The sequence below is a fragment of the Bos javanicus genome, chromosome 18 (genome assembly GCF_032452875.1).
Source record: "Bos javanicus breed banteng chromosome 18, ARS-OSU_banteng_1.0, whole genome shotgun sequence".
Lineage (NCBI taxonomy): Eukaryota > Metazoa > Chordata > Mammalia > Artiodactyla > Bovidae > Bos > Bos javanicus.
The window spans coordinates 18,877,919-18,900,761 of record NC_083885.1 but is presented as its reverse complement, the minus strand read 5'-3'; the positions used below and the strand labels follow the sequence as shown (position 1 = coordinate 18,900,761).

The 22,843-nt window shown below is 55.3% G+C and overlaps 1 protein-coding gene across 11 annotated transcripts in view; it reads right to left on the bottom strand.

Moving 5' to 3' along the window:
* Positions 1-22,843, bottom strand: part of ADCY7 (adenylate cyclase 7) — a 63,207-nt gene that overhangs the window by 32,065 nt on the left and 8,299 nt on the right. For 4 of the 11 annotated variants that reach the window (XM_061387133.1, XM_061387135.1, XM_061387136.1 and 1 more), the window contains exon 2: positions 10,551-10,625. The exons of 3 other annotated variants lie outside the window; for them this stretch is intronic. The gene's annotated coding sequence lies outside the window, so the exon portion shown is untranslated. Of the gene's footprint in view, positions 1-10,550; positions 10,626-11,464; positions 11,795-17,188; positions 17,322-22,843 lie in introns of those variants that run through there. 4 more of the 11 variants (XM_061387134.1, XM_061387143.1, XM_061387140.1 and 1 more) reach the window with 4 other exon arrangements.

Sequence of the window (22,843 nt, the reverse complement as noted above, 5' to 3'; positions counted from 1 at the left end):
TCCCGTGTGCCAGGCTGGCTTTCTCTCCCCTAGGGCTCCCAGTCTCCAGGGAGAGAAAATTACCCAAAAATGTGCAATCCCTAGATGCAGCCATTGGAGCCTGGGGCGGCTGCCACGCTCTCAACAGGAATCTTGGGTCAAGGGAGCAGACCGGGAGTCCAGGCCCCCAACATCATCCTGGCCTGCCTCAGGGACAGGAGCCAGGACAAGGCGGGTGGCAGAGGGCAGGGAGGCAGTCAGACGCGGGAAGGCTCAGGGCAGTCACAAGGGCTGCAGATGGCCACTGGTGGAAGCCACAAAGGAACGTCAGTCCAGGGACTCCAAAGACAGAACAGCAGGGCACCCAGAATCTCAGCGTGTAAGTGAAGACCCCCAGTGAGCGTCAGCTGCCTTGAGTAACCCAGGGCAACCTTGAATCAGGACCCACCTGAGGCATCATTCCATCTGGGAGCTCCTGTTCCTCAAATCCTGGGTACAAAACAGAAAAACCACATACTTGGAGGCAGAGGAAGGGGCTCTTTACCAGAGGTCCAGGCCACTGTGTTCCTCCTGGGCCCAGGCAGGTGTCCACAAGCCTTGGCAACCAGCTCTTTAACCCAGGCAACCCTGAGGGGGTTGAGCCAGGGCTGCCAAAGTGTTCAAAGTGCCTGAACAAGCTACAAATCTGATTTCTACAAGGAATACCGGTCTTCAAATGTTGATAGCTAATTTTTAAAATTTGAGTGGTATCAATAGCCAAAAGTGACTAAACAACAAAACAACCAAAGCATGGAAACAACCTACATATGTATCAACAGATGAATAAAGAAGACGCTGTACACACACGATGGATACTACTCAGCCACGGAAAAGAATGGAATAACGTCATCTGCAGCAACACAGACGCAACTGGAGATAGAGATGATTACACTGAGTGAAGTCAGATGGAGGAAGACAAATGCCATATGATGTCACTCACATGTGGAATCTAAAATATGACACAAACGAACCTACCTACCAAACAGACTCAGAACACGGAGAACACGCCTGTGGTTGCCCAGGAGGCGGGCGGCGGGGGACTGGGAGTTTGGGGTTACTAGATGCAAACTATCGTATTTAGAATGAATAAACAACAAGGTCCTACTGGATAGCGCAGGGAGCTGTATCTCCTGGGATAACCATAATAGAAAAGAATATTTTAAAAAAGAATGTCTATACGTGTATAACTGAGTCACTCTGCTGTACAACAGAGGTTGGCACAATACTGCAAATCAACTATAGTTCAGTAAAAAAAAAAAAATTTCTAAAATTCACGTAGCACAGCCCACTCGTTTGCCACCTCTAAATCAACACTCACTAGTCTTTGTTCCAGCAGAGGCATGTTTGAGTACTAACCAGCCCCGTGCCGAAGGAGTCACAAAGCAAGACGAGGGGCCTGCCCTGAGAAGCCCCCTCTCCAGGGCACCTGAAACAGCTTAACACCGCCACACCAGGTGCCTGCACGCACATTCCCACTCTCACCCTCATAACCTGGCAGGCGAAACCGAACCCAGGGAGGTTGAGCGGCTTGCCTAAAATCACACAGCTGGAGCTGGTGGGCAGAAGGGCTGGGACTCAAGCCCGGGTCTGCCAGCTCCCAAACCAGGACCCCTTGGCCCAGCCTCATGGTTTCAGTCAACAGGGAAAGGCTTCCCTACAGAGCTCCTTCCAGAAGCAGCAGCTCCCAAGGACTGAACCAGTTGCCAAAACTATTTACAACACTGACTGTCTCTGGCCGGGTGCCAACCCCAGGGCACCAGGACTGCCAGGCTAAGAAACCCAAACTCCAAGGGGCCAAGGCAACTTTCCACCGCTGCTCCATCCCCCCGGCGCAGCCCCAGAACAGACTGTGGGTGGCCACGATGCACACAAGTGCACCCCCACCCACATGTGTGTGTACTCATACATACACACACACACACACCCCATGGGGCCTTTCACCCCCAATGCCAACCTGCCCTTCCAGGCACACAAAGCCTGGCTGAGCCAGGCAGGGAGAGAGAGGGATTAGCTGAAAGAGTCCTCGGAAACTCAGGCCTGGTAAACACTTCTCTTGGGGATCTATTTAGGCCACCTCCTGGGCAACGGCAGGCGGGCGAGAAGGCGGACAATGGGCAGCATGGGCATGGGGACTCGATCCACCCAGGGACGCCATCCAGCTTCTGGAACAAACAGAGCAGTGCAAGGCCAGGCTGGGAGGAAGGGCTACGGTACTACCTCCCACAGACAAGCCAGCACCAATGGGTATCTCCATAGGCCATGCATGCATGCTAAGTCGCTTAAGTTGTGTCCGACTCTTTGTGACCCCATGGACTGTAGCCTGCCAGGCTCTTCTGTCCATGGGATTCTCCAGGCAAGAATACTGGAGTGGGTTGCCATGCCCTCCTCCAGGGGCTCCACAGGCCAGCTTCTCCCCAGAATGAGACCCAGAGGCCTCTCAGTCGGGGCAGGTTTCAAGGCCCTTCTTCTGCCAGTGCCAGCTCAGTTGGCAACTCGGGGGCCCCTCTGAGCCCCTGGATGAACTCCTGCCGTTCTGCAACCTCAGCTCACAGGCCTTGTGACGGGAAGTTCATCCCCTCTCAGGGCGGTTTCTCCAGCACCGGGCGCTGCTCTGGCTGTAAGTCTGACCCTAGGTCAAGCCAGGCCCAGCCCACCCGCCTCCGCGCTCCCTCACCCCCATCCCCCAGGTCCTGTGTGAACTCCACGGACATCTAGTGCAGAGACCTTGAGGCCCCGTTACCTGGAGGGGCTGGAGTCCCAGGCTTCCCTCGCTGTCCCTCCCACCTCACAGCAACGCTGTTGGGGGAGCGGCCCCTTCTCACAAAGGAGGGGGACTCCCCAAGGGTCCAGTGGGAAGGCTTTTCCCACTTCTGCTAGGTACGGTCCTCTCCCGCTCCCCCAGCCCCTAGTTTGGGGGGCACGTGACCCAGGTCTGGCTTATCAGCAGTCTCTCCCAAGCCCCAGCGACTGGTTTAAGGATGGTGTGTGCATGCGTACTAAGTCATTTCAGTCATGTCTGACTCTGTGTGACCCCATGGACTGCTCCAGGCTGCTCTGTCCATGGGATTCTCCAGGCATGAATACTGGAGTGGGTTGCCATGCCCCCCTCCAAGGGATCTCCCCAACTCAGGGACCAAACCTGCGTCTCTTACGTCTCCTGCATTGGCAGGCGGGTTCTTTACCACTAGTGCCACCTGGGATGGACGTGGGACCAGACCCGGTGAGAGTCCTCGTTGGGACTTCTGCTGGCCCATGAGGGAAAGATGCTCTCTTTGCCAGTAGCCTGGAGCCGGCAGCCAAGGGAGCCACACAGTGACAGATGTGACAAGGAAGCCCACATGGAGAGCTGGAGAGAGAGCCCTGAATATAGCCCCGGGGCCCCCAGATCCAGCTCTGTCAGAGGCTCAAGCAACCCCAAGATGTTGACTCACAAGGGACAATCAATGCCCCCCCACGGCTGAGGCCAGAGTGAGCTTCCGGCACTTGCAACCAAGAGTCCCAAGGTCCGTGCTAGGCCTCCTGCCCCAGTGTGCTGTGTCCGGAAAGCCCTCATGACCCCTTGAGGATCCAAGTCAAGAAAAGTTGGTTCAGAGGTGGGAGTAGGCCCCTGAGACACAACCAGTCCTGGCTGAGACCTCCTCTGGGGAACCCTCCTCACCCCAACCTAGGTCTTATACCTTGGCCACCAGGTCCCTGACTGACCGGAGCAGCAGGAGGCCCAAGGCTGCAAGAGGCAGGGTGCTCCCTGCATCTTCTCCAGTGCCCTCCAGAGACTCCTGTGCAAGAGGAGTTAGGGAGCCCAGGGATGTGCTTAGGCAGAAACTGACAGCCGGGGAATCAAGCTTGCTCCCCCAAGCGGCCCCGGTGGGCTCCGCGCTCCCTGCGTCTCCAGGGCCTGTGACTGAGTGGGAAAGACCATCAGAGAATCTACTGGGCGTTCACTGTGTGCTCAGCGCTGTCTGAATCCGCATGCCTGCCCTGTAGGTGAGACTTCCGTGTCTCTTTTATGGATGTGGGAACTGAGCACAGAGACCTTCAGTTACTTGCCTGAGGTCACACAGCTAGTAAAACAGAGCCGGGATTTGAATACAGGCCACCCAGGATCCTGCCCATCTCCCTCACAGTACTAACATCCACAGAGCCCAGAACATCTCCACATGCCAACCTCTTCCAGCCCTCCCTGTTTGCAAGGCTCCAGAGAGGGTTGGGGGCAAAGTGGACTCAGTCAAAGTACCTCTCTCTGCCTTCCAGGGGCAAGATCAGGCAGCCATGCCAGGGACCGTCCTCATAGCCAGCAAGACCAGGAGGGCCTCCTCCTCCAGGAAGCCCTCTGAGCTACCCTCACACACCGTCTTCTCCCTTCCCTGCAACCAGAACAGGACTGGGGTCTTCCTGTCAAATACTGATGGGCAGGGGTCCACATTCCTCAGCTAGAAGAGCCTGGAAGGAGGGTGCTAGGACCTCAAATTATGACTGCAGGAACTGGCCCTCTGGGTGCTCAGGAAACACTTCGCCAGCAGAACTGCCTGATCTGGCAGCCCCCTCCCAGCCCTACCACACCCCTAGGGGAGTGCTAGCCCACCCCAGCTTTCACAGACACAGACAGGATACCCACTTCCTCACCCAAGCAGCACTGGCAGGAACCCAGCCCAGCTTCCTCTGGCCCTGCCCTAGCAGGCCCCGTTGCTGCACAGGGCCTGGTGGCCCCAGAAAGGGGAAGTGGGGCCTTGGGGTGTGAAGCGGGGCAGGCAGGCAAGCCTAAGGAGAGGAGAGGCCCCACTTGGGCCTCTTGGGCCAGTCCCTGTGCCCACGCTCTGCCCACGTGACCATACTGCAGCAGGCAGGAGCCCCCCAGCCCAGTGCCCCCCAGCCTAGCGCCGGGTGACTGGCAGACTTTCTGATCACGTTAATGTCACCTCCCTCAGGAGACCCAGAGCTCTGAGAGGGGAAGCCAGTAGCTGCTCTGCCGGCCCAGCACAAAGAGGCACCCGGGAACCTTCTCCAAGCCATAGCTTGTGCGGGAGCCCAGCCTCCCTCTGCCTACCCTTTTCTCCCGGCACTTGTCCCTGTCGAGTTCTTCCAAGATGCCTCTCAAACATCCCCACTCTGCCTCACCAAACTGATGTGGGATTTAAGTCCATGTCCTGCAGCTGGGCCCTGGCGGGTGCTTGAGAGACAGACAAACGGATGAGCCAAACTGAGCCCGGCAGAAAGCTGGAGAAAGCAGGCAGGGTGGCTTCGTAGGGGTTGGCACTAAGGCATAAGATGGTGAGAGCAGGCAAAAAGGCCTCCCGCAGAACAGGCAGCACCTGCCACGCCACACCTTCCCCAGGTGATCTGTGCCCGGCGGGGAGGAGGCCTGGGTTCGAGTCCCAGCTCTGTGCCTTTGGCCATGTGAGTGGCAGAGGCTCTCAGGCTCCACGCCTGTGTTCTCACCAGTAAGCTGATGGCCAAGGTAGGGGGAGAGTGAGGCACGGGTCCTCGTGGCCAACAGGCCAAGTTTGCGAGGACAATACAGCACATGTGCCCAGAAGCAAGCTCAGTTCCTAGAGCTGTGAAAGCCCAGCCATTAATCCCCACAAGAGAGACCGAGGTGCACAGGGGGCAGAGTCCCTAACAACCCTCTCCCTGACCTCCCCAACTCCGAGGGACAGCCTGCAGTGCCACCAGGCAGCGGCAGAAGCCAAAATCCCCCAACAGCATAAGTCCCCAGCCAGCCCTGCTCCCCAAGACCCCCAGGCTGACTCCAACCCAGCCTCCAGGGAGCGCAGGTGGCCACTCAGTCCTGGGGTCCAGACACCTGTGTCCCAGCCACACCCCCCGCCCCCCGCGGCTCTGCCAACATGCTCTGCAACCCTTACCCGATCTGGGCCATGGTTCTCCCTCTTGCAAAGGAAGTACTTTAAGTCAGATCTCAGAGGCCCAACAAGAAGTGCTGTCACTAGGCCCCAGAGGGCTAATCCTAGGGGTGGGGTAGGGAATTGTTCTTTGTTCCTGAAATCTGCCCTTCTGCTTCTCCTCCGGATTAGGCATGACCTAGTCAATCCCTGAAACACAAACACCCCCAAGGTTCCAGCCGCCTGGGATAATAAATCTGCTCTGCCATCTCCTGCGCCAATTCTAACAAGGGTTAGGGACCGCCTGTAAAGAGTCCATCTATTCATTCACTCATCTTGACAGAGATCTGCACTCAGGGCTTCAGCAGATGTGCACCAACACCTTCTGTGTGCCAGCACCCAGGCCAGAGGCCAGGAGCAGACTCGGCTCCAGGCCCAAGTTTTCAGAAGGCAGAGACTTCAGTACCCGCTCCCCCTAGGTGTGCAAAGGGCCCTGCGCACAGCGGGTGTTCAGGCAGCAGTGTTGATTGACTGACTGCTCAACCAGGCTCTCATATCAGAAAGAACAGCTACATTTTCCCCGCACTCTTGCCTGAAATTCCACCATTAGTGATTCACTCCTTTAAGCCCTACCTTTACTAGGCTCCCCCTTCAGACTAAAACACGTTCACGCCCATGTTTCATTCCTGTTCCCTTTCCCCTTGACAAGGAAGAACAGAAAGGGGAAGTCTAGCTGGCCTTCAGAGACCTCCTGTGGTGCTAGTCCTGCCCAAGAAGTCAGAACAGTGGGCTTCCCATGACCCACCCAGTGGGTCCACTGGTAATGGTGGGTTTAACCCAGAGCAGCCACTGTCCTGCAGACGGCAAGAAAGATTTAGATTTAAGTCTGAACTCCCGCACTGCTAGTTGCCTGTTTAAAAAGTTAGCAAAACCCAGAGGAGGGAGAGAAAGCTTGAATCATAATTTATACTAGGATGATTTCCAAAGGGCAAGAAACCATGAAAGAATTCTCAAATAAGGCTGCAGTGACTAAGTCCTTTCTAACCCAACATGAAACCTAAAAGCATAATGAAAAGACTGATAAATTCATTACAATTAAAAAATTTTTTCTACATAGTAAAAGCAATCAAAAGCAAAATCAAAAGATGAACAGAAGATTATGGAGACATTTGTGACTTTTATTCCAAGGAGCTAATCTCCCTCATATGTAAAGAGTTCCTACAAATCAAAAAGAACAATAACTTAACAGAAAAATGGGAGGAGAGTATGAACAGAAAGTTCACAGAAGGACAATCCAAATCTCTCAAACATTTGGAAAGAAACTGGCTTCACCCATAATAGCAGAAATGAAAATTAAAAATACTGTGGAAAACCATTTTTATATATCTACTTGGCAAAGACCAAAGCATTTCACAATGGCCAGACTGGGGGGAAACAGACACTCACCCTGGCAGGCTTTAGATTCAGCACAGCCTCTGGGGTGGGCATTCTGGTCATACCTCACTGAGTCACTAACGTACACACACACCTTTTGACCTGGCAAACCTACAGCAAGTAATTTATCCTACAAACACTTTCACATGTGTGCAATTTGACTTACACACAAGATTACTCATTGCAGCATTATTTGTAAGTACGAAAGACTGAAAACAATGTGTGTATCAGTCTGGAGAAGGTATTGTCTGGTTGCTGCTGCTGCTGCTAAGTCACCTCAGTCGTGTCCGACTCTGTGCAACCCCATAGATGGCAGCCTACCAGGCTCCCCTGTCCCTGGGATTCTCCAGGCAAGAACACTGGAGTGGGTTGCCATTTCCTTCTCCAATGCGTGAAAGTGAAAAGTGAAAGTCAAGTCTCTCAGTTGTGTCCGACTCTTAGCGACCCCATGGACTGCAGCCTACCAGGCTCCTCCGTCTATGGGATTTTCCAGGCAAGACTACTGGAGTGGGGTGCCATTGCCTTCTCTGAGTAGAATCCTATGCAGCTGTCAAAAAGATACAGCAGCTTGAGCCATACTATGGCTGGGTATCCTGTGAAAAATCCACATGGGGAAGGTCACGCCTGGAATGGATTAGGACGGAACCAGGACACACAAACACCAAAATTGCTACTTTAACAGAGTGAACAAATTTTCTCATTTTCAGTTTCTATTTCTATGGTTATAATATAGTTTGTGTAATTTTTAAAGTTTTCAATAGAAAAAAACAAGATCTATCATATACATAGTGCCTATCATTAACAATACTGCACTGAATACTTAATTTTCAACATGGTAGATTTTGTGTGTTCTTAGCATAATAATAATAATGATAAATTAAAAGCAGGGAGGAAACTTTGGGCTGTGAGGGACAGGCGTACAACAAAGATTGTAGTGATGGTTTCATGGGTGTATACATATCTCCAAACTTATCAAGTAGTACACAATTAAAATGCACAGCTTTTTGTATGTCACTCATACCTCAATAAAGAGGTTTTTCATAAATACATAAAGTAAAAAATCAAGAAGAAACTCAAAGGGCACTATAAAGCGATTGATAACTGAAGTGACACTCTAAATATATTAACATAGACGTGTTCCTGGCATGTCAGAGTGGGTGTATACGTGTGTGCACACAGATATATAAATACGTATGTGAATACCCCAAACATAAATATGTGTGTTAATCGCTCAGTCGTGTCCGACTCTTTGCGACCCCATGGGGTGTTGCCTACCAGGCTCCTCTGTCCATGTGATTTTCCAAACATAAATAGAGTGTATAAATCAAAGAGCTTCCCAGGTGGCTCAGTGGTAAAGAATCTACCTGCCAAAGCAGAAGACAGAGAGATGCAGGTTCAATCCCTGGGTCAGGAAGATCCCCTGGAATAGGAAATGGCCACCCCCACCAGTATTCTTCCTTGGGAAATCCCATGGACAGAGGAGCCTGGCTGGTACATTTCATGAAGTTTCAAGGAAGTGGATACAACTGAGCGACTGAGAATACACACACACAAACAAAATAAGAAAAACAGAAAAGTGAACCCCAGGTTCGTCACGTCTAAGTTGCACGACCCTGAAAAAGTTACCTATCCTTTTTGAGCTGCGGTTTCCTCATTTGAAAAAAAAAAAATGGGGGAATAATGTTCTGAATGCCCAGCACTTTGAGGGGATTCAGTGGAGGCGATGCAGGCAGAGTGTGGGGGCTGCACCTGGCACAGCATGCCCAAGTCAAGAGGACAGCTCTATTAGGGCGACAGAAAGGGCCTCGAGGGCTAGAGGCAGCCCAGATGCGGTCACAGGCCACAGCACTGAAGAGGTCAGCATTGAAGAGGTCAGAGAGCTCTCTCCGGAAGTGGCGTGGCCTCTGGAGTGGACAGAGCAGCGCCAGCCCCTCTGAGCTGCTTTCTGAGGCTTGAGCAGGGTCATCCTCGCAGAGGCTGACTCTCTAAGCGGTGCCTTGCTGGGCTCAAGAGAGCACCTGTCCACTGGGTCAAGGAAGGTGGGCCTGAGCCAGAGAGAGCCTCCAGGCAGCATCGGGTCCTCACCCCCAAGGCCTCTAGGGCTGCGGAGAGGAGAGAAAGCACAATACCCCTCCCTCAAGGCATGCTCTGCACACCCCGAACCCGACGGGGAGACAGAGGGCAGGAAACCAGCCCGCAGGCGTCCTTGACCCATCAGCCTCTGAGCACCTGCTGCAAACAGGTGAAGTCCTTGCCTCCTGACCCCCACGGTGGGTTGCGGGTGCTCGCACTCTACTTTCAGCCAGGGGAACCAACTCTGCGATCTCAAGCTACTTGTCCAAAGCCTCCTAGCTGGGATGCGAACTCAGAACTGCCCACTCCAAGGCCCAGGCTCCGTCCAAACCCCACAGCGGCATCTCTTGATGTGTGCTCTGTCCAACCGCAAGGCCATGAAAAGCACACACACACAGCCATGCACACGGAGCCGCACATGCGGGGCCACATACCCCCCAGTCTCTAGTCACAGGCAGCATAGGCCTTACCATTCTCTTCCTCTTTCTCTCAAGATATCCAAGACTTAGTTGCTCAGTCATGTCTGACTCTTGCGATCCCATGGACTGTAGCCCAACAGGCTCCTCTGCCCATGGGATTTCCCAGGCAGGAATACTGGAGTGGGTTGCCATGCCCTTCTCCAGGGGATCTTCCCGACCCAGGGATCAAACGGGTCTCCCACATTGCAGGCAGACTCTTTGCCAACTGAGCCACCAGGGAAGATCCAAAATCTGCTTGCAATGTGGGAGACCCAGTTTCGATCCCAGTATGCTTGCCTGGAGAATTCCATGAACAGAGGAGCTCGGTGGGCTACAGTCGATGGGGTACCAAAGAGTCTGACATGACTGAGCAACCACCACTTTCACTTTCAAAGATAGGCTGTACACATTAGCGAATTAAAGATTCTGAGAAGTCCTGTAAGAAAGCAAAACTGCTGAATTAATAAACACGAGTAAACACTTGTCAGTCTTCTTGGTTCATGAGGCTCTTTTCTCATTAGATCTCTAATGAATCCTCTTTGGGAAATGCTGATTCCAGCATCTCAACTCAGGGACCTTCCCCCAAGAAGCATCATGAACAGAGGTCACTGTCTGCCCCTTTCCTGACAGCCTGGGAGCTCCCTGAAACTGGGGCCCAACTCCTCCACCACCACCCGACCCTGGGCTGGGTTGGATGGGCGGGCACACGGGGACCAGCCCTGAGTCTCACCTTCAGGGTAGGGTGCGGGGAAGACGGGAGGAGACCCTGCGCTCAGGCAGTCTTCAGCTGGAGAAACAATCCGCCCTGGGGAAGAGAAAGTGGAAGAGGACACTAAGCAACCAGGAGAGACCCTCCTGTCCTACTTCCTGCCTCTCCCATGCCTTGCTTCGAAGTGCTCCCTGACTCAGTCTCCCCACCTGCTGCAAGCAAAGCAGTGCAGGGGACAGAGACCTAAAGAGCTCTGCCTCTAAGCCCTCTCTGGGCCTGATTCCTCCCAGGGCAGGAAAGGCCCCCAGGGCCTGCGAGGTCCCTCCTTGCTCAGGCGACTAGAGAAGTTCGCTGCAGAGAGGTGAGCGGGACAGGCAGATGGAGAGGCATCCCCACACAGAACTCAGCAGGCCCTACGGGGCTCACGGCCTCCCCTTGCACCCATGGAGCCCAGCGAGGAATTGTTGCTGAGTCCGGCTCCCGAAGCCACTGCCCAGAGACCCCCACCACAGAACCCAGCCCTCATCCAAGGGGCCGAGACCCCCCTTCCTCAAGGCTTCCTGAGAACGGTGTGAGGTCAAGGGGGCACATCAGTGGGGAGAAGGGGAAGGGCTGCCTGGTGAAGGCCTAGCCCGGAGCCCGGAAGAGCCCTTCTGCAAGGGAAGCAGCCCCAGCCGACCTCCCTCACACCCCCTGAAACCACAGCCTGGCTTCCGGAGCCACAAACACAGGGGCTCAGGCACCCCTCCCCATGGCTCTCCCCCGAGCCCAAGTGCCCCCATTCCTAGCCCACCCCTTCCCTTCACAGACTGGTCTTCCAGAGCCAGCCTCCCCTGGGCACAGGCAGTCGCCATGATGGAGCCTAGGTCCACGGCAGCCACATGCTCCCCCAAACCCAAGCCTCCCCTGGGATCTTCCCCAAGGCCTCCCCTCACCTGTCTGCCACCCCACGGTCAATGAGCTCCGTCCTACTCACCCCTGCCCAACACACTCCTCCAGTGCTTCCTGAGGCCCTCTTTGTGGCTGTGAGATTTGACTTTTTTCAGTTCCCCAAACAAGCCCCACCCTTCTGTCTCCAGGCTCCGGCAGCCTAAGAGCGCTGCCTACCTCTCCAGCCCCAGCTCCCTCCGCCTGGCAAACTCCTACACGTCCTGCAGAGCCAGGCTGAGCGGCCACCTCCTCCAGAAGGGCTGCCCAACCTGGACTCAGAGCCTGCGCGTCCCACCACAGCACAGGAATCCTGGCCTGCCACCGCCTCTCCCAAGGCCGGTGTCTGGCCGCACACTGCCCCGCTCTCAGGACCCAACACCGCCTGGCACACCGGGGACCCTCACCCCCCAAACTCATGAACTGAGTCAAAAACAGCCTGCCCTGGACTGCGGAGCCTGGGCCCCGAGCCTGGTGTCGCTAGTCCTGTCTGCATGAGCTTTGGTGGGTCACCTGCCTCTCAGGTCTCCCGATTCTCACCTGAGCGATGGGAACAAACACATTCCCTGGCTCCCCGGGCTGTTCTGGCAGTGAAATGACCTAATGGCTATGAAAACTCCTTATAATATCCAGAAACTTCTCACGGGGAAGGGGGCTGACCTTGCGGTGCTGTTTCTACCCCAGCCCAAGGCCCCTGAGCTGCCATCCAACGGGTGCTCACCAGGCTCCTGCCCACACCAGGTACCAGGTGAGGTGCTGGGGCTACAACAAACAAGATGGGTGCAGGGTCCCTGCGAGCCCCTGCTGCGGGGAGGGGAGAGACTAGACGCGGGCCACGTAAGCCCCTCGAGGCGAAGAAATGCCAGGGTGGGCGAGGGCCCAGCTTCAGGCCAAGCAATTGTAAACCCAGGAAAGCCTAGTGGTTGAGAGGCACAAGCTCTGAGACCAAACGAGCAAGAACCCCCAGCTCCACATCAGAGAGGCTGGGTGACCTGAGGCACATTAATTGACCTCTCTGGGCCTCGGTTTCCTCATTTGCAGGATGGACGTGTGATGGTACCTAAGGCTCAGGGGCCTGACCCAGAGGCTGGCACCCAGGGAGTGCCGTTATGTGGGGCCACCACAGCCGGCTCCACACAGGAGGGGTGGGCCGGAGAAACTGATGTCACTCCCACTCCATCATCTCCAGCCCAGAAGAGAGAGAGAGGTGGGCTTTGCGGGGCAGGAACATAGCTGAGGACCAGGGTGCCTGAGACAAAGCCCTCACAGCAAAACCTCACTTGCCATCAGCCCCCAAAAGGCAGTTTTTCTCTTCTCTCACTCCCCTGCCAGAAAGCAGACTGGCAGAGAGATCCCAGGGTGCCAGCCCCAGTCCCAGGCCTGAGTGGGAGGCGCCGAGGCATCCCGTCCCCAGGGAACCTGGGCAGCGGCTCCAGGGAGTCTGGGTGTTTCAAAACAAGACGCTTCCCCATTAGGCCAGGGCCCCATTAAAGTAATGCCTCCAGCCAACTTCAAAGGGCTCCTCCTCCCAGAGCCAGATGGGGGCTTGAAGGAGATGCCTGAGGAGTAGGGCTCCGGGAGCAGGGATGGGCAGACCTGGGGGTTCCCTGGCCCGCACGGCAGGGAGGTGGATGGGAGGCAGAGTCAATCTGACTACTGCAGAGATGGGGAGACTGAGGCAGAAAGAGGGGCTGGCCACCCCAAACCCACAGCTCCCTGCTGAGTGCACCCAGGGGAAACGTGCCTCCAGCACAACTCTGACCGGGAAAGCACACCAGCGTCTGGGCCTGTTTCCCCACCTGTGTAGGGAGGGGGCCGCACCCCAGGATCCTGGCCCTCTCCCCGCTCGGCCAACCAGTGACAGCAGGAGCCCCGGACCCAAGTCGGCTGCACCTGAGGTGGTGAACTAAGCCACTTTCAAGGGCAAGGAGGCTCGGATCCTGAAGACAGAGGCCTTCACCCAGTACTCTGGGTCCCGAAGATGGGGGGTGGCACCACTGCCTGCATCTCCCCTGGGGGCCTCCTGATGCCTGAAAGCCAGGCCCGCTATGCTGCTCGCCACCCACAAGTGGCACGCATTCCCCCACATCACAGGCACCCCCACCATCACCCCCCCAGCCCAGCTCAGCAGACAGATCTAGAGGTGGGGCAAGGATGGGGGGTGGGGACGGGCGAAAGCCAGGAGAAGGGGTTTGAACGCAAACGGGACAGGAGGAATTGATCCATCTGTGTGTTAGGGGAATGCAGGAACCCCACAGGCCTCGTTTCCAGGCTCAAGGTCAGCCGTCCCAGTCGCTCTTCACCCAGGGTGGGCTCAGTCTAGCCCCCAGCACAGCACTCTGTTCAGAAAACACCGATGAAGCAAGACCATCAAAGAGATCAGCACACGGAGGTGGCCCCGGCCCTCGCGGGGAGAAGGGTCGCCAGAGAGGAGGCTTTCAGCCGTCTTTCGGTGAAAAGGTGACTTTTCACAAAGCGGGCTCACTCAGCCCGCCCCGCCCCATCCTGAGGCCCTGTCGTGCTAGAGGTGCAGTGGGTGGGGATGTGGGCAAAGGGGCGCCTGGGGAGCAGAGATGCTGCAGCCCCGCAGGCCCACGCCAGGCACTGAGCAAGGCCCCGGCCGTGACAGAGCCCCTTGCGAAATCCGTGGGCCATGGCAGGTTGAGCCGGATGTCGATGGCTGTCAGGTGGGCACCGGGCCACCCTCTTTGGAAGGTGATGGCAGGAGGAGCCACAGGTGGGCGAGTGAAGACTCCACAAGTGAGCCTGGGCTGGGAGGGCAGGGGCAGAGCTGCTGGGCCCCTCGGGCAAAGGAAGGGGGCTCGCCACTGACAGAAACACGGGAGGCCTCAGTTTGCTGGTCTCGGATGCCTGGGAAGCATTTTTCAGGCCTTAAGTTTACCAGCAACCTGCCTGGGTGCTGCCATTTTACAGAGGAGAAAACTGAGAAACCCAGAGACTGTGACTACCCCAAGGGCTACAGGGAGGCCCCTCAGCAATACCCTTCAGCCGGCCCTGCCCAGCCTCCCCTCCCCTCCCAGGTTCCCTTCTCCAAGGATGCCCACCCTCCCACCCAAGGCAGGACGGGGGAGAGAGCCCCAAACACAGCTGCACAACAGTAACGACAAACACTTCCGCGGGGGCGGCGGCTTCTCCGTGCTGGCCATGCCATGCACACTCCTTCCTTTATTCTAGAACTACCCAGCACCCTGGGTACCATGCGTGACCCATTTCACAGATGCAAGAAACTACCTCAATCCCCTGCTCATCTTGCCCACTGCCAGGAGACGGCGGAGGGGGCACTGAACCCAGGCCTTAATCCAGCTCTGCCTGGAGGCAGGGGGCTGGACCTGATGGCCTCCAGAAGACCCTGCTTCTCTGGTTGCTGTTCCCATACCAAGGCCTGACTCACTGAGCCAAATTACCTCCCAGCTCTTGGCTACTGCGGTCTTTTAAAGGAAAAGAAATGCCGTTGGCACTTCCCACTCATCCCTAAGACCTGACCCCACCAAAGGCTGGACGTGGCCACACTGACTCAGAGACCCTGCCTGGGGTGACCCCTCTGCTGGCTTCCTGAGAGACCCTGAACTTTCCCGGCTGACTTAAGCACTGACCTCAGCCTAGGCAATAAGACGTGGATAGCTGCCTTTAGCTCAGTGTAAACGTGCCCACGGCAGGAGGAGAGAGGTGAGGGACAGGCCACGGGCCACCACTTGATGACCCAGCAGTGCTGGGATGGCAAGTCATAGAAAATGCCAAGGGCTGGGTCATGCACCTCCCCACGGAGGCAGGACGCCAGCGCGTGTCCAAGAACGCAGGCCCCACTGGGGCGAGAGCCCTGACTCAGCCCTGGCTACCCCGAGGTGGGGGCAGACAAGACCCTCCACCAGGAAAGCTCGGCCCCAGGGCCCTCCAAAGCCACCCAAAGCCCGTTCGGCCGCACTCCCCCAACCAGCCCCTCCAAAGACGAGGTGCAGCATCCCGACCCCACGCCAGGCCTCAAACATGGCGGCTCGCCCTGAGAGGCAGCGCACGCCAATGGATGCCCCAAGGACTGGCTGGCTCCCTGTGCGGCCCAGGACAAGACCTCGGGCTTCCCCTCCACTAACGGGGGGCAGACAACACTACCACACCAGGAGGTGGGGGTTGGAAGGGGTGGGTAGGCAGGGAACGGGCTAAAGCAGTAATTACAAACTGTAAAGGGACGCACATCCCCAAAGTAACATCAAGTCGGGCCTCTGTCTCCTCTGAAAAAGCACCTTTGGCTTTTTGGAAGCCCCATTTTTGCCCCTCACCCCCACTGTACCAGCCCCCATCCCCAAAGGGCCCACAGGAAGCCTGCCTGTCCCCAGACCTACTCCTGGCAAAGAGGCCCCACGACTGCCCTTCACCCCCTACCTCACCCCTGGGGAAATGGTCGCCAGCAAACAGACTCTTGTTTTCAATGAATTACCCCTGGAGACTCCCCCATGAAGTTCACGCCTTCCCCAGGAGGGCAGAGGCTGCACAACCTGAGAGTCCTCCTCCCCCACACCCGGAGCCACAGGAAAACTCCAGGAAGCCAGGGCCCATCTGGAGGGGGGAGGCCCGCAGCCGGGCCAGAAACCAGGCGCTCAGATGAGCCTTCCAGACTCCGCACCCGCTGGACGCCCACACTTCCTGCGGAGCCAACCCCACTACACTTCCTCTTAAGTCTCCCCGTTTCATTTCTGTGTCTTCTTTAGCCCTGTCCAAGCCAAAAATACATGCATGAAGTCACAGGTCCTATTTACAGATTTTTTTTTTTCCTTTTCTGAAACACGTTAAAATGAATACCTACATTTTAAGCACATTCATCCACATGGCTAAAACCAGCTGAGAAGCAGGGCCCACTACCCTGAGAAACGGTGGTCTAGTCACCCCTCACATCGTCCACTCCCGTGTCTGTGGTGGAGAGAGCCGGTGACAGGCCACGGTCACACAGCCATTGCAGGCAAAGCCAGTCTGGGCTGCGGCCATCCATCTAGGCCTTGGGGCCAGGGGGGTCTGTCTCTTGGAGGTCCAGCCCTGGCCTCAGCTTTCTCTCCCCCTCCCTATCCCCTCCCTTAGGGGCCGGCCAGGGCCCGCTGTCCTAACCCTCACGTGATGACATGGACAAGAGCCGCTTGCTTTGCCCTGTGTCTGTGTTTGGATGAACAGGCAGAAAGATCCAGAAGGACCCACTCCCCATGGTCCATATTGCTAGTCCCAGAGCTTTGGGCTGAGAGGACTTGGAGGTAAAGAGAGACTGTTCCATCCATTTTCTTCAGGCATCTTGTTCTTTGTCTCTTAGGCATGCATCACTTTCAGAGTGTGGTTTTGGTGTATTTCTTTTTAATCTAACAAAATAAATTTAATTGCTCTTCCCCCGCTCACTTTTACTTTCACTGAGAAAAGTAAAGTGTACTTGTAAATGTGCAGCTACAACCTTGAAGAGAAATGTGGACACCTGAGAGTCTGTGGGTCACGGCAGTCTAGGTGGACCGAGCCAAATGACCACCACCACAGTCGTAACAGCAGCTTCTTGTCAGGCTGAGACAAGTCAGTGACCTTGTCCAGGAGGCCCCACACCTGGCCATCCAAAGCCTCCCCTACCGCCAGTCCAGATCGTGTCCACCCTCGCCCTGGCCAGGCCTGCCTGGTGGGGAGGGGTGCTGCCCAGGGGCCCCAGGCTTCTAGGACAGATGGCGCCCCATCCCCTCTGCCCTCTTTACCTGGCTTTCCTCCAGGGCCCCCCAACAGCTGGGCAAGGGTCAGGGCCTGCTCAGAGGTGACCGTCGCCTGCCCCTCCTTGGCCAGCGTCCAGACTCACACACGTGAAGGCTCCTTCCACCGGCTACCTAATGAGAATGACTCACATCTGGACCCACAACTTCCTGCTCTGGCGGCGGGAGCAGCAGAAAGGCTAACGTTGAGCCCTCAGCTCAGCGCCTCTCGGGGCATGCAGGCGGGGGCCCCTCTCCCAGCTACAGCAAGAGCCCTCGACAGGAGTGGGGGGAGCCGTCAGGCCAGGCTCCCGGCTCCAATGACCTCATGGAAATTGGAAGCTTCAAACTGGAACAATTTTCATAAAGTAAAAATAAAACAAGAACCCAAAGCCTGCATTAGAAGCCCGGTGACGCTGGCTGGAGGCAGGGGGTGAGCAGCGCCTTAATGAGCAATTAAGAGGCAACAGAAGCCTTCCAGGGAGCCTCTTCCTGGCTCCACCTTTCACACAGGGCCCTGAGCCTCAGTTTCTCCACCCACACAGCGAGGGGGCCTCATCCGTCTCTGAGAGATCAAAGGTCTCCAGCCTGGCTTGCCACCTCTCCATCTCACAGCTGCCCCCTGCCCCATGCTGGGGCCAGGCCAGGGGCCGAGGTTAAGGCCCCGGGTTGAAATCCCTATTCCAAAGAGCCCCCAGAGAACCCCAGCACCCCTGCGTCCCTGGAAGCCACTCATCAAGCTCCAGTTTCCCCTTCCAATGTCAGGCCTCAGCTTCCCTTCTGGAATGGTGGGGTGCTCAGCGGTGAGGCAGGAGATAGGAAGGGAGCAGGGCGCAGAGACGCAGCTCCTGGTCCACAGGGCATCCCCTGAACATGTGACACGGGGACCTGGGGTCATTTTCTACCTTGTATCCTGACAGTAAGCCCTATTGTTCAGTAACAAAGAAGGGTGAGCTAAATCGCGTTAGCCGTATCTGACTCTTTGCAACCCTATGGACGGCAGCCCGCCAGGTTCCCCTGTCCAAGGGATTCTCCAGGCAAGAATACTGGAGTGGGCTGCCATTTCCTCCTCCAGACAAGAGAACGGAGCCCAGTTTCCCCAGCCTCGCCCTCCCCATGTCTCCCCTCCAGCTCCTTCCTCAGAGGAGGCACTCTTCCCTGCCAGCCTGCTGCACCCTGAGCCCCAGTCACTGGGCACTTGGCACCCCACCCCTCACACCAACTGTGAGGTCCAAGCAGGCAGGACCTGGGGTCAGCATTTAAACACTGACTGTGTGCTGGGCACCATGCCCAGCCTCAGGAGGAGGTCCTGCTATCATGCCCATTCTGTAGAGAGAAAACTGAGACTCAGAGTGGTTACTCACTCGCGCAAGCACACACAGCTAAAACAAAAAAAGAAACAACGGGAAGAGCCAGAACTGAAACTCAGGTCTGTCTGACTCTATAGCTGGTGCTTTCAATCACTCACATCATGACCCTCCCCAGGTGCAAAGAATGGCTTCCCTGGAGTCAAGCTGCTCCTGCTGGAGAAACTCCCCCCAGGGAGGGGCAGCTGTGGGCTTCCTCAGCCTCAGGCCGGGAAGGCTGGCTTTCCTTCACTCAAGGTGCCAGGCGCACAGCACAACCAGCCCCTCCCCTCTCACTCCGCAACACCCCCTCTCCTCCCTGTGGGCAAGACCCGTCTCGGGTGCTGGGGACACAAGCATGACTTGGACACACCCCCTGCCAGGCAAGCTCCAGGCTAAGATGTGCCCACCGATGACATGGCACAAAGATCTGGGAGGGGCATCCTTGAAGGCAAGATACGTGGTCCAGAGCTCAAGGGAGAGAGACCTCACCCACCTAGAGGAGGAAGAGGCCCACGAGAGGGTATCTCAGGCCAGGGAGATGGCCTAGTCAGTGCCTGGCTGCTGCGTGGGAGCCACCAGTCCCCACACAAGAGAGTGGCAAGGCCGTGAAATGGTGGGCAAGATGGAATAAAACTGCAACGAAAACAAGGCAGGCATGGTTGGCAGTCGGCCAAGAGACAAATAACACTGAACACTGAGCAAATAGTTTGGCCCCAGTTGACAAACCCAGATGTCAAGCCCTTCCCCCTAGGGAAGAAACCCCACAGCACCCCAGGCAGATGTCTGGGAGGGAGTGTGGACATGGAAACCATCCATACGAGAGTTGCCACACCCCAGAGGAGCCCTGAGAAGGGTCCAAGCAATCAGGCTGGTGATTCACTCTCATGACAGTCCTTTGTCCCATGAATATGGGATGAAGAGGCCGAGAGCTCTGCAGTCAGAGGCCCCATTGAGGGACCTTGGCCCATCATAAAGTCAGGGTGATGTCATCCAACACCTTGGGAGGCTGTGAGGGTTAAGTGAGAAATGTGTGTAGGGTACACGGTAAGTGCTCAATTATAGCCGAAGACAAGGAAGGCCAGACAGAGGGTGTTCTCTAGATCCTGGCTCTATTGCATGCCTGCCCTGGTCAGAGACCTTCCATGGCTTCTTGGTGTCTCCTGAGTCAAATCCTGGCTCCTCCGCTTGACCCACCACCATGCCTGGCCCAAGTCATCTCTGCAGCCTGATCTCCCGTGACCCCACGATCCAGCTGCCTCACCTCGCTGTGCCCTGGCTCAGGCCTTCCTGCCACTTGGGATGGTTAAAATGCTACTCATCCTGCCAAGACAAGGACAAATGCCACCTTTCCGGAAGCAATGTCCCATTGTCACCTCCTCTGGACCACAGGGCTCTCCTTAGAGGATACACACTGCCCTACTCCTTCCGCAGCTTCCACGTCCAGTAATAGCTCCCTGTTCCTACGGGTAGTCAGCCCTTCAGGGGTGGGCTTCTGGTCAGTGTCCACTGGGGAATGGGCAGGAATGCTGGCTGTGAGCAAGAGGCCTCAGTTCTCACTACAGGACTGCTCGAGTGTCCTCATGACATGCTGGCTGGCTTCCCCTAGAGTGACTCAAAGAGTGACCCCTAAAGTGGCAGGTGACTTAAAATGCTCAATTCTGGGACTTTTGTAGGAACTCAATGAAAAAAAAAAAGATGCTCTCATTTCACTAGGCTGGGAGAATAAGAGCTGGAAGCTGCTGGGGCCACGGCGGTAGGCAGCCCCAGTGACCCTTGCCTCCTGGTATCCACGCCCTTGTATGGTGCCCTCCCACATTACCTGGGTGACCAACAAAATACCATAGACATCACATGCTTGTCTTCTGAAGTTATGAAAGATACTGCGGCTTCCACCTTGCTCCCCCTTGGATTACTCACGCTAGGGGAAGCCAGCCAGCTGCCCATGAGGGCACTCAAGCAGTCCTGTGGTAAGAACTGAGGCCTCCTGCCCACAGCCAGCATCGACCTGCCACCCACACGTCTGAGCCACCTCGGAAGCGCATCCTCCAGCCCCCGTCAAGACTGGACTGATGCACTGGCACTGCAGCATCCCTACATGATCAGGAGTGACGGGGGGAGGGGTGACCTCTTCTCTTCCAGCAGCATCCCCCCCACCACCACCACCAAGCACCAGGCACTCAAGAGGGCTTTGTACATTTCTGCCAAACTGATCTGCCCCCAGAGTCTTCTAACAAGAATGCAGAGCAGAAAAACAGAACCCACTCTCTGTGCAGACAGCAGCACTCACTCGGCCTGGGAGGACAGAGCAGTCTGGCCCAGTACTGGCATCACGTCTCCTGGCTGCCCCTCCTTCAGGCCCTCAGCTCTTCCATGCGCTGGGCCAGGGGGACCAAAGTGAGATCCTCAAGGAGACAGCCTCGCTGAGGCAGGCACAAGCTTGTGGTCCCGTCACTCACCCTCCTCCCAGATGGACTTTTCACACTGCTGGGTTGGGGCCCAAGGGGGTTGCATTCCAGTGCAGCGACTCACCTCCCGCGCCTCTGCCTTCATCTCTTCTCGGTTGACTGCAGACTCAGAGATGTGCTAAGATCCCTTCCCTGCTCAGGCGGGAAACATATGGAGATGCTCTGGCTCACTCCTTCACTTATATCCTCCAAGTTACAAGATGGAACAAGGGCCTTCACTCCTAATCAGTGGTGGTCCTAAGGGGTGACTTGGGGTGAGCTACCAAACCACTCCAAAAAAAACACATGTGCTAAGAAGTAAACAGCATCTTTGCTCCCAAAGTCGGCTCCCTTAGCCACTGTCCTGCCTGTGTAGAGATCTAAACAGCTGCTCCTTGTCCCAGTTCCAATGCCAGACAAGGAAAGATGAACAACCCTGCATCCTGTTGGTGGCACAGCCTACCAGGAGGCAGGGGGCTGGCTCCCATGACCACCCCCTGGCCCCAGCCTCTGCCAGGCCTCCGGGACAGGACTTTGGACAAGGAAAGGGGTAAGCCCGGTCACAGTGTGTTGAGCAACTGCAGAGAATCCTAAAAGAACAGATGTGAAAGCAACTGCCCTGCCAACCAAAAGTCCTTACTTCCTTTGAAAAACTTGGCAGCTGGGCTACACCCGCAGCCGCCTGTCCTTCCCCACACTCCGCCCGGTGTGAACCACTGAGGGACAGGGAGAAAGACCACGTCCCTCCCTACAGATCCTGGGGAGGAAGTTATGGAGATGCCACAAGGTGAAAACACACCCGTGTGCAGAGTTCCACCTTTCATTTAACAGTATCACAGATGCACATACACGGGTGTGTGTGTGTATATATATATTCCACACAAGAAAGTCTGAAAGGATATACTCCAAATCTTAGGAGTTATCATCAGGTGATAAAATTCAGCATAGTTTTAATTTCACACTTTTCTTGTTTATGCCTGTTTTCCAATTTTTTCTAATAAAAGTACACTACCTGAGTAATTAAAAGATTAATGGGGAAAAGCAACTACTATGGAAAAAAAGCAGGAATGAGGAAAAACAGCAGCCTGAGACTGGAAGTTCTCCACTCACTCAGCACCACTTGTAACCAGGTGAAAATGAAAGGTTTTTATAATAATGAAAAATACTACTATCTCAAAGCCACTTAAGATTACAAGAAGAGATTGTCCCAGACAATGCAAGCCTCCCAACAGAAGTTTGCAACCCCCTCTCCAAAGTGCTCTTGCGGTGGCCGCAGGGCGGGGTGGGCGTGTGCTGTGCATCAGTCCTTTCGGACAGTCCGCCAGGTTCCTCCATCCATGGGATTCTCCAGGCAAGAACACTGGAGTGGGTTGCCATTTCCTTCTCCAGGGGTGGGGGTAGTCGAAGCTAAAGTAGATCAAGGCTAGAGACACAACTACCAATTTATAGGAGGTTTGGTGGATAAAGAATGTGTTGATCATTATAGAGAGCTCAAAAAAGCAGAACATCTGGCACAAGAGAAACAATGAATGAATATCAAAACTACGGATTAAAGAAGACTGGAGAAAGATATCAACCCATTAAAGATATCCCATTATGTAGACATCATTTGAATTCTGATTTTAAAAACTAAAATATTTTTTAAATTTTATTTTTGACCTGTATGTAACAATTGGAAATCTGAACATAATACATTGGCTGGATAGCTATAATTTTAAAGAATATTGCTAAGTTTCAGATGTGGAGATAATACTTTTTTTTTTCTTTCTTTTTTTTTAATTCCTTCTCTTTTAGGAATATAAACAAGAATACTTCCTCAGTATTGCAGGTTCAGTTCCAGATCACTGCAGTAAACAAATATGTCAACAAGG